We start from the raw sequence: 8,497 nt of genomic DNA on the forward strand, positions 1-8,497 counted from the left end.
TTCATTTTAATAAAAGAATAGAACAAGTTTATTTACTTACAAAGAGAGAAATTTTAAGTGACTACAAGTAATGAGGCATTAAAGTCAGAAATGGTTACAAGAAAAAGATAAAACACATTCTAAACTCAACAAACGAGACTTGGTTCAAGGTGACGTCTCTTATGTTTCCAGTAACATTGCTGACCAAACTCTCAGGCCAGGATCTGCTCCCAAAGTCCAACAGCTGTTTCTTTTGTCTTCTTAGTGAAAAGAGAGAGATGGATAGGGAGAGAGATGCTAGGGTGTTTTTGCCCCTCACTTTTAGAGTCCAGTCCCTCTTTGAGATGCATTTTCCTGAAAGTTACCCCTAAAAGCAGTTTATTCAAACAGTAAAGAAAGTGACATGGTGTCTAGTAGTGAAAGAAGTTCCATGCTGTTTCTTCTCACCTATTTGCTGAAATGCAGAGTTTTATTTTCTCCAGTCTTGACCCTTTCACTGTCTGAGGATCCTGTTCAAGACATATATATCAACTGCAGTGAATGCACATGCCATTGTTTAAGACCTGTTTGACCACTTGTGCCTAATTGGGGCTATGTGGGTTTGAACATGTGCCAACAATGCATAATTTTACACAATGTTGCTACGTACATTTCACCATGGTATTATTGACCAGCAAGTTATGAGTTTTCAAACAATACTTTACAAGGCACATTTTGTACAAAGACTATTGTAATAGTGTGTAGAGCAGTGGTCCCCAACCTTTTTCGTCTGGCAGGTACCAGACGAAGGACCATGGCGGTGGTCGAGCACCTGCCGAAATGCTGCCAAAATTTGGCAGCATTTTGGCAGCGACACTTCTGGATGACGCTGCTTGTCGGTGGCAAGCAGCGTCATCCAGAGGTGTCGCCGCCAAAATGCTGCCGAATTTCGGCAGCATTTTGGTGGATGCTCGACCGCCGGCCAGGATGCGGGCGCATTTAGATGCCCCCGTAGGCGCCATGGCGCCCACGGGCACTGCGTTGGGGACCCCTGGTGTAGGGGGTAAGTACAGGGGGGCTTTCCATCACATCACCCTGGGCCAGATTTGCACTAGGAGTTAAAAGACAACACCCCGCAATGTTCTGAATCTTTGCTACTACTTACAAAGAACAAGAACATAAGCAGTTGCAGCAGATGATCTGCCAGAGTTCTTGCTTATCTCCTATATCATTTGTAACTTTAATTGGTTGCACACCAATTGACAAAAAGCTTGTTGACGTCAGTTACATATATTTGCTGGCATCTGCTCAGAAATGTTACAAACCTCTGCATACAACCAATATCACATGTAACGTTTTGTTTTCCTTTTCCTTGAACCATCCTACTGCCTCAAATACACATTGTAAGAAATAATTCAAACTATCATACCCAAAAGTCATGGACAGTGATAGATTAAGGAAGCTCTGCATGGTAGCAGAGCTGGTGTGGTGGTCCAACTGGCAGCCTATGCGTCAGATTCAGCCCGCAGAACTATTCCATCCAGCCCCTGAACACATCTGCCTCTCCCCTGCAGCAGACCAGCTCTACAAAATGGTGGCTTTTCACACACTGTACATAGAGCACACATCTGTATTTCTGTATGTGCCCTGCAAAGGTGCCCAAAACTAGCATCCATCCCGCTGCACTGGAAAGGTTGCACCACCCAAACCCATTGCTGTCATCTTGCCTCTGCTATCTTTAAAATGGGAATGATGCCTGTGAAAACTGACCAGGATCAAGTAGACCAGTGTGATTTAGATCCATATTCTCCAAATATATCTGCAGGTACTGTACGGGTTGTCAAGGACACATGCAAATATAATGGTTTCTGGCTGCTGATGTGCTGCGGTGGCTGAAAATGTAAATAAAAACGCTGCTCCTTCCCTTTCCTTACCACTGTCTTTGACTGGCCAGAGACACCCAAGGATTTGTGGGAGGTGCTGAGGGGCAGCTGGGAGATGGACAGCTGACGTGCTCCCTTCCCAATGCAGTAGTGTGGACTGTAGCTGGGAAATGCAGCTGGAGCATCCCCTCCGCACACCTGCAGCCTGGCCAAATGGCAGAGCAACTCCACACCCTACAGGTCACTATCTGAACCTACCTTCTACACATGCTTTTGAGGAGCATCTGGTAAAGAAAATCAGAGCCAAGAAGGGATAGGAGTTGGAGAATGAGGGCAGTAGTCAGGGGATGAAGGAAACTATGGGGGAGACCTGTAGATCTCTCTCTCTCTCTCAGATTTATAGAACCACGAAAGCTCATGCTCCAAACGTCTGTTAGTCTATAAGGTGCCACAGAACCATAGGGATTTCTATACCAGATCAGACCTGTGGTCCAGCTTATCCTGTGTTCAACAGGGGCTAGCAGCAGATGCCTCCCAGACAGAGATAAGGAACCCCATAGCAGACAGATGTGGGATGATCTGCTCCTTGAAGGTCTCACCTTGCTCCCTGCTAGAGATTATCTTAAACCCTGAACCATGAGGTTTGATAGCAGACCAACAGGGCACACAATCAGAAAGAGAGAAATTGTACAATGTGGAGACCATTATATTCTGTGCTGAACTAATACTTCTGCCTAAAATCCAACCAGAATGAATCAAGTCTCTCAAGCATCCATTTATTTCCAATTATTGCACATAGCAAGACTCCGCTACAGCCCCTGTGTAACAATACGCTGCTTTGTGTTCAGATTGTATCACTGTAGCATTTACAAATGTCATAATTATTTACTGATAGAGAACCTTTTGAAAGCAGCCAACCACTCCACAGAATTATAAACTATATACACATTTCAGATCAACCATCAACAAAATGCAGCTACCTCTGGAACAAGACGTCAATGTTGCAGCAATTCTTTTCTGTGGTGCTCATCACCAGAGGATCTTAGCAACTCCCAGACTTTAATGAGTTTTTCCTCATAGGATTGCTTAAGTGAGGGAAATATAATCCTCATTTTACAGATAGGGGGACATTGAGGCAGAGAAAGGTTACATGATTTGTCCAATGGCACGTGAGAAGTGAACTTATCACTGGCTCATAAAGGCACCAGAATAATTAAACAATACAGTTTTAGGGACAGGTGGTGGGAGAAAAGAAAAAAATACTGAGGCAGTTAAAAATGACAATAGAATTTAAGTAGAGGGAATGTAATTCCAAGATTACAGCAGAGAAATCCTACTCCTGAAAGAGAGTTGTGGAATTTTCAACAACCATGAATGATCTATATCTAAATGTTGTGTCTTTTCTGAAGGATCTCACCTCCAACAACACAGTGCACCCCATCACACTGACAAGGAATGGGTTTGACTGAAACACAGCAGTAAGGAGCTATCTACTAAATAAAAACCAACATGTCTTAGGAATGCTGATTATTCCATGAATGTCTCCATCCAAATAGCTACCAAGCCTGACTCTACTTATTTTATGAGATCACAGGTAGCACGGCTGCAGACTGTTTCGGAAACAATAAAGTCAAACATCTACAAACAGTACAAGAGTTTTCTCATTGCTGGTTATATAACATATAAACTAGAACATTTACTTTTCTTAGCATCATGGTACTTACTCTGTAATTGGTACTATTTAATGTAAAGCGTTTCCTTTGTTTCCTTTTTCAGTTTTAATTGTTGATGTAATTGCAGTTTTGCAAACACTGGTGGCATACGCATGCACCCATTTCTGTAGCAAGTGAAATGCCTTAGTATTATTCACATGACATTGTTATAAGACCTACCTGATGTCAAAAGCAAGAGCAAATCAGGAAAGTAGGCAATTTGTTTGGAACTATCATGAAAGGCAGAAAGACAGCCCTTAAAGAGGAGAGCTACCTACAGTGTAAAAAACCCCTTTGTACTGGAACTGCAATTCTATTCCCAGGTACAAAAAATACTGCAGTAGTAACCCAAGCTATCTGGATGTGAAGATAGATAGGAGAAAAAAAGCAAATCTTCACACTAAGCCATAACTCCGGAGATAGTACATGGTAGAAAAAATACTACCCTTATTCAATGGATTTGCTGAAAATTCACAGCCAGCGAAGGGATGTAAGGACAAAGCTTGTGAGCCAGCATTTCAAATATGATTACTTAGCTTTTTGGGACTATCAAAAAAAATCAGAGTGAGACATGTTCACCCCTCTTGTAATAGCCAGTTCAGACAGCGCTGCCATGGAATCTCATCCATGCTGATCTTGCTTTTACTGTTCATGCTTCATTGTCACATGGTGCGGAAAATGAGCTAACTCATCCTGACAAGGCTCTGTGGTAACAAAAACTGGGATCTCCACCTCTATCATAGTCCTGGCTGGGGGTCAGAGCAGGCTCCTCCCCATTCTGCACTCCTTCCCATTCTGCACTCCTTTGTCTTAGCAGTGAACTCACCAGCTAGCTTATGGTAGGAGTTTGGGGCAGGTGTGAGATGGTCACACACTGAATCTTAGGCCTTGCAGCTATGGGAGCAACAGAATGCACTTGCAGCTGGCCGCAGATTTGCTTGAGCCAGATACACCAAGGCTGAATGAAGCCTAATGAATAGTAATAGAACAAAGAGCTTTCAGATTCTAAGGCCAGCAAGGACCATTATGATCATTTCATGGAACCTTGTTTCAGTGGAGCTGGTCAAACTTTCAAAATTAATTATTCACAGAAAACATTTCAAAAAATCATTCACCATTTTTATTTATCTGTATTATTGTTTCGCCTAAGGATCCCACTTGTGGATCAGAGCCCTACTCTGCTAACCACTGTACAAAGAGATGGCTTTGCTCGGAGAGCTAATCTACATATAAGATATGACACAATAGGGGATGCAACACACAGAAAACTCTTTCCTCACATCCCCTTCATCTAACACCTCATGTAGTAGCACAGTAAGACTCTGAAGCTTGTTTTTAAAATGAGCCCCTTAAACTGTCAGGCACAAAGACTGCCAGGGTACAAGGAAGAGGAACAGTCAGTGGACAGTCATCTTCAAAACACACTGAACTTCATCAATCGTGTTTTAATTGGGGATTTTCCTGCAGAAAATTTTGATGGAGAAAAAAAAACAAAAACCTGTTTTCACCAGTTGTTTTCTACAGAAAACTTTGACATTTGGTAATAACATTAAAAACCCAGTTTTCTTCTGAGAATTTTCAGCAGGAAACTGGCAATTTCCATTTGGAAATGTGTCTGCAATGCCTCATGAGTTCTACTTTGAGTGCCTCATCACAGGAACCAAACCCTGCAACAAACCTCGGTGCCACCTCTGTCCACATATCTATTCAAGGGACACCATCACAGGACCTAACCACACCAGCCACAGTCAGGGGCTCGTTCACCTGCACATCTACCAATGTGATATATATCATCATGTGCCAGCAATGCCCCTCTGCCATGTACATTGGCCAAACCAGCCAGAATAAATGGACACAAATCTGACACCAGGAATTACAACATTCAAAAACCAGTAGAACACTTCAGCCTCCCGGGTCACTCAATAACAGACTTAAAAGTGGCAATTCTTCAACAAAAAAAACTTCAAAAACAGACTCCAATGTGAAACTGCAGAACTGGAATTAATTTGCAAACTGGACACCATCAAATTAGGCCTGAATAAAGACTGGGAGTGGATGGGTCATTACAAAACCTAATTTTACCATACTACAGCTGTCCTGAACGCAGTCCTGGCCCCTGGGAGAGCACCTGCCAAAATGCCGCCGAATTTCAGTGGCATTTCGGTGGGGACGCCTCTCGATGACGACGCTTGTTGCCAACAAGTGATGTCATCGAGAGGCGTTGCCCCCGAATTTTGGCAGGGACGCCTCTCGCTGATGCCGCTTGCTGTCGACAAGTGATGTCATCGAGAGGTGTCGCTCCCGAATTTCGGGGATGCCTCTCAATGATGTCACTTATATATATATACACACCTGCTACTCTATTTTCCACTCCATGCATCTGATGATGTGGGTTCTAGCCCGCAAAAGCTTATGCCCAAATAAATTTGTTATTCTCTAAGGTGCCACAAGAACTCCTCGTTGTTTCCTCTATGGAAAATATTCAGCCTGTCCTGGTTTTAATACCATTGGCTGGTTTTGGCAAACCAAATAGCTGCACATATTTGCAACTAGGTCTTGACTAAATTGCATCGCTTACGCCAGCGGTGAGTATGGCTCGGTCTGTTTAATCTCACCCTCACAGGCGGGTGCAGGGATAGGCTATCATTCTCTGCAGTAGCCCTGTGTCGCCTTAACTCTGTGGCTTTGTTTAAATTTCAACACCTAGATCTCCTCTCCCATCGTATAACTCCTGTCTGTTTCATACAAAGATCCAAACTCTGCTCTCTGAGCCTCACTTTCCCCATGCAGCACTAACATACAGTACAAATGGCTACAACATCTGTAAATGCTTCCATGCATGGAAGAGTATATTGATGCCTCTGCACAATACTAGACTGTGGCCATGTCTGAAGCATATGGTAATACTTCGGTCTGAAAAGCAAAGCAGACTTCATTGTGTACTGCGTAGGAATGTCCTTTAGTTAAAATGGAAATTTAAGAGAGTGATAAGATACAATAAACCCAAGAGGTAAGTTGGCATATGACTTCATTAGAGCTATGCTGATATATACCAGCTGACAATCTGCCCTGTGCTCTTTTTTATGCTGTGTTCAGCCAATTCCAGCAAACTTGGTTCTTGCTTAAAGTTAAGCACATGAGCAGCCCCACTGACGTCAATGGAACTACTTTATATGCTTATGGTTAAGCGCATGTTTAAATGCTTTGCTGCATTGGGGCCAACATTGTGAGCAATTCTGAACAACGGAAGTATTTCCAACTCTCTCACGTACAGTGTGAAGACTCAACAAAGTTTTGTTCCATTAAATTGGGGGCACACACTTGAAATGAGCTAGCAAAGCCTGGGCAGAAGTCAAATTTAATTGAAGCCATTCTATGCCACTAAGGTAAGAAAAACAAAAACACCCTCACCTTATGGATCAAATGGGCCTGGTTTCAACAACAATTAGTTCTACTGATAGCTTATCTGAACAGCTGTACGGCAGCCAGGGGGTATTGATCGGAACAAGAAGCAATTCACAATAGCGGCACCTAAAGCAATTGGTTTTAAAACAGTCAGAAATATAACTATTGATTTATTTGGGGATTGTTTTGTCCTTTCAGCATATGCTTTTGCTTTCTTAACCTGTCAGGACTTTTTCATATGCTGTGGCCTTTGAGGATGATCTTTAAAAGAAAGGTTGAAAAAAAGCAAACAAGGCACTGGGACATTTCAGCATCTTTGCAGAGGAGCTCATCTGTCTTTTGGGGAACGGTGCAGACATGTTGTGGGAACAATATTGTTCTTACCTGCTCTAGCCACAGTATCCCGTTTTAAAGATTTAAAGTGACAACTTTTGGGGGGCAAAGTACAGAGTTCAGGATTTGTTCCCAAAATATCACATTTTCATCCAGATATCCTGGCATTTCAAAGCTTGGACAAACAACAACAAGAGTCTCTCTTATGAAATTTTAGTTGTTCGGCTTTAGCCACTAGAGAGGTCTATAGAAATGAAAGAGAAAGATGGGGAGAGACAGTTAACCAAACAATTTAGAACCTTGAGCTCAGATTTGTTTCCAGAAATGAGCAAAAAGTCTTGGGTTAGGTGCAGGATTCTTACTTTTTTTTTTTTAGTTCTCAGACTAATTCTCCTGACCCAATTTGTGGTGGGTGAAATTCACCCTTGTGCAGAGGGCCAGCTCAGGGCATTATTGAACCCTCGGCACCAGGATGAATGTCACTCAAAGACATTAAACAGATTCACCTTTAATTTTTTTCTGAGTAGACAGAAGGGCAAGTAGCCCCCAATAATATAGTTAAAACTAGATCTGTGAGGACATAGGCTCCAGACATTAAATCCATGCCTTGAGAGTCCCTGCCTTATCATGCATGGTCTGATAGGAACGATGGTCTCAAGTCTCTGTCCGCTGCTGTATGCACTGGTTTGAAAAAAAAGATATAGATCCTGATGGTCAGATCCGCCAGGAGAAATACCTGCTATGAATTTGGGCCGTGAACATCTTCCATCTAAAAATCAGCACAGTTAAAATGTATTAAAAACATGGAGTAGAACATCAACACTCCCTTTTCAAATTATTGTTCCCAAATAACGACATTCCCCTGGAGCGCACAAACCAACCAGCCCACAAAGCCACAAACTCAACATTCCAAACCCCAGGCTACTTCTCAATTACACCCAATTTACTGTTATTTGTAATTGTAGACACACCTGGAAGCTTCAGCCAAGATCAGGGCCCCATTGTGCTAAGTGCTGCACAAACACATAGTCAGACACTCACTGCCCTGACAAGCTATCACAGTATAATTCCCAAATCTGGACCTTAGCGTCCAAAATATGGGTACTAGCATGAATTCCCCTAAGCTTAATTACCAGCTTAGATCTGATAGGCTGCCACCAATCAGGACTTAGAGTAGAGCGCCTGATAGACTCTGGTCTCCCCCAA

This window comes from Gopherus flavomarginatus, chromosome 8 (genome assembly GCF_025201925.1).
Source record: "Gopherus flavomarginatus isolate rGopFla2 chromosome 8, rGopFla2.mat.asm, whole genome shotgun sequence".
Classification (NCBI taxonomy): domain Eukaryota; kingdom Metazoa; phylum Chordata; order Testudines; family Testudinidae; genus Gopherus; species Gopherus flavomarginatus.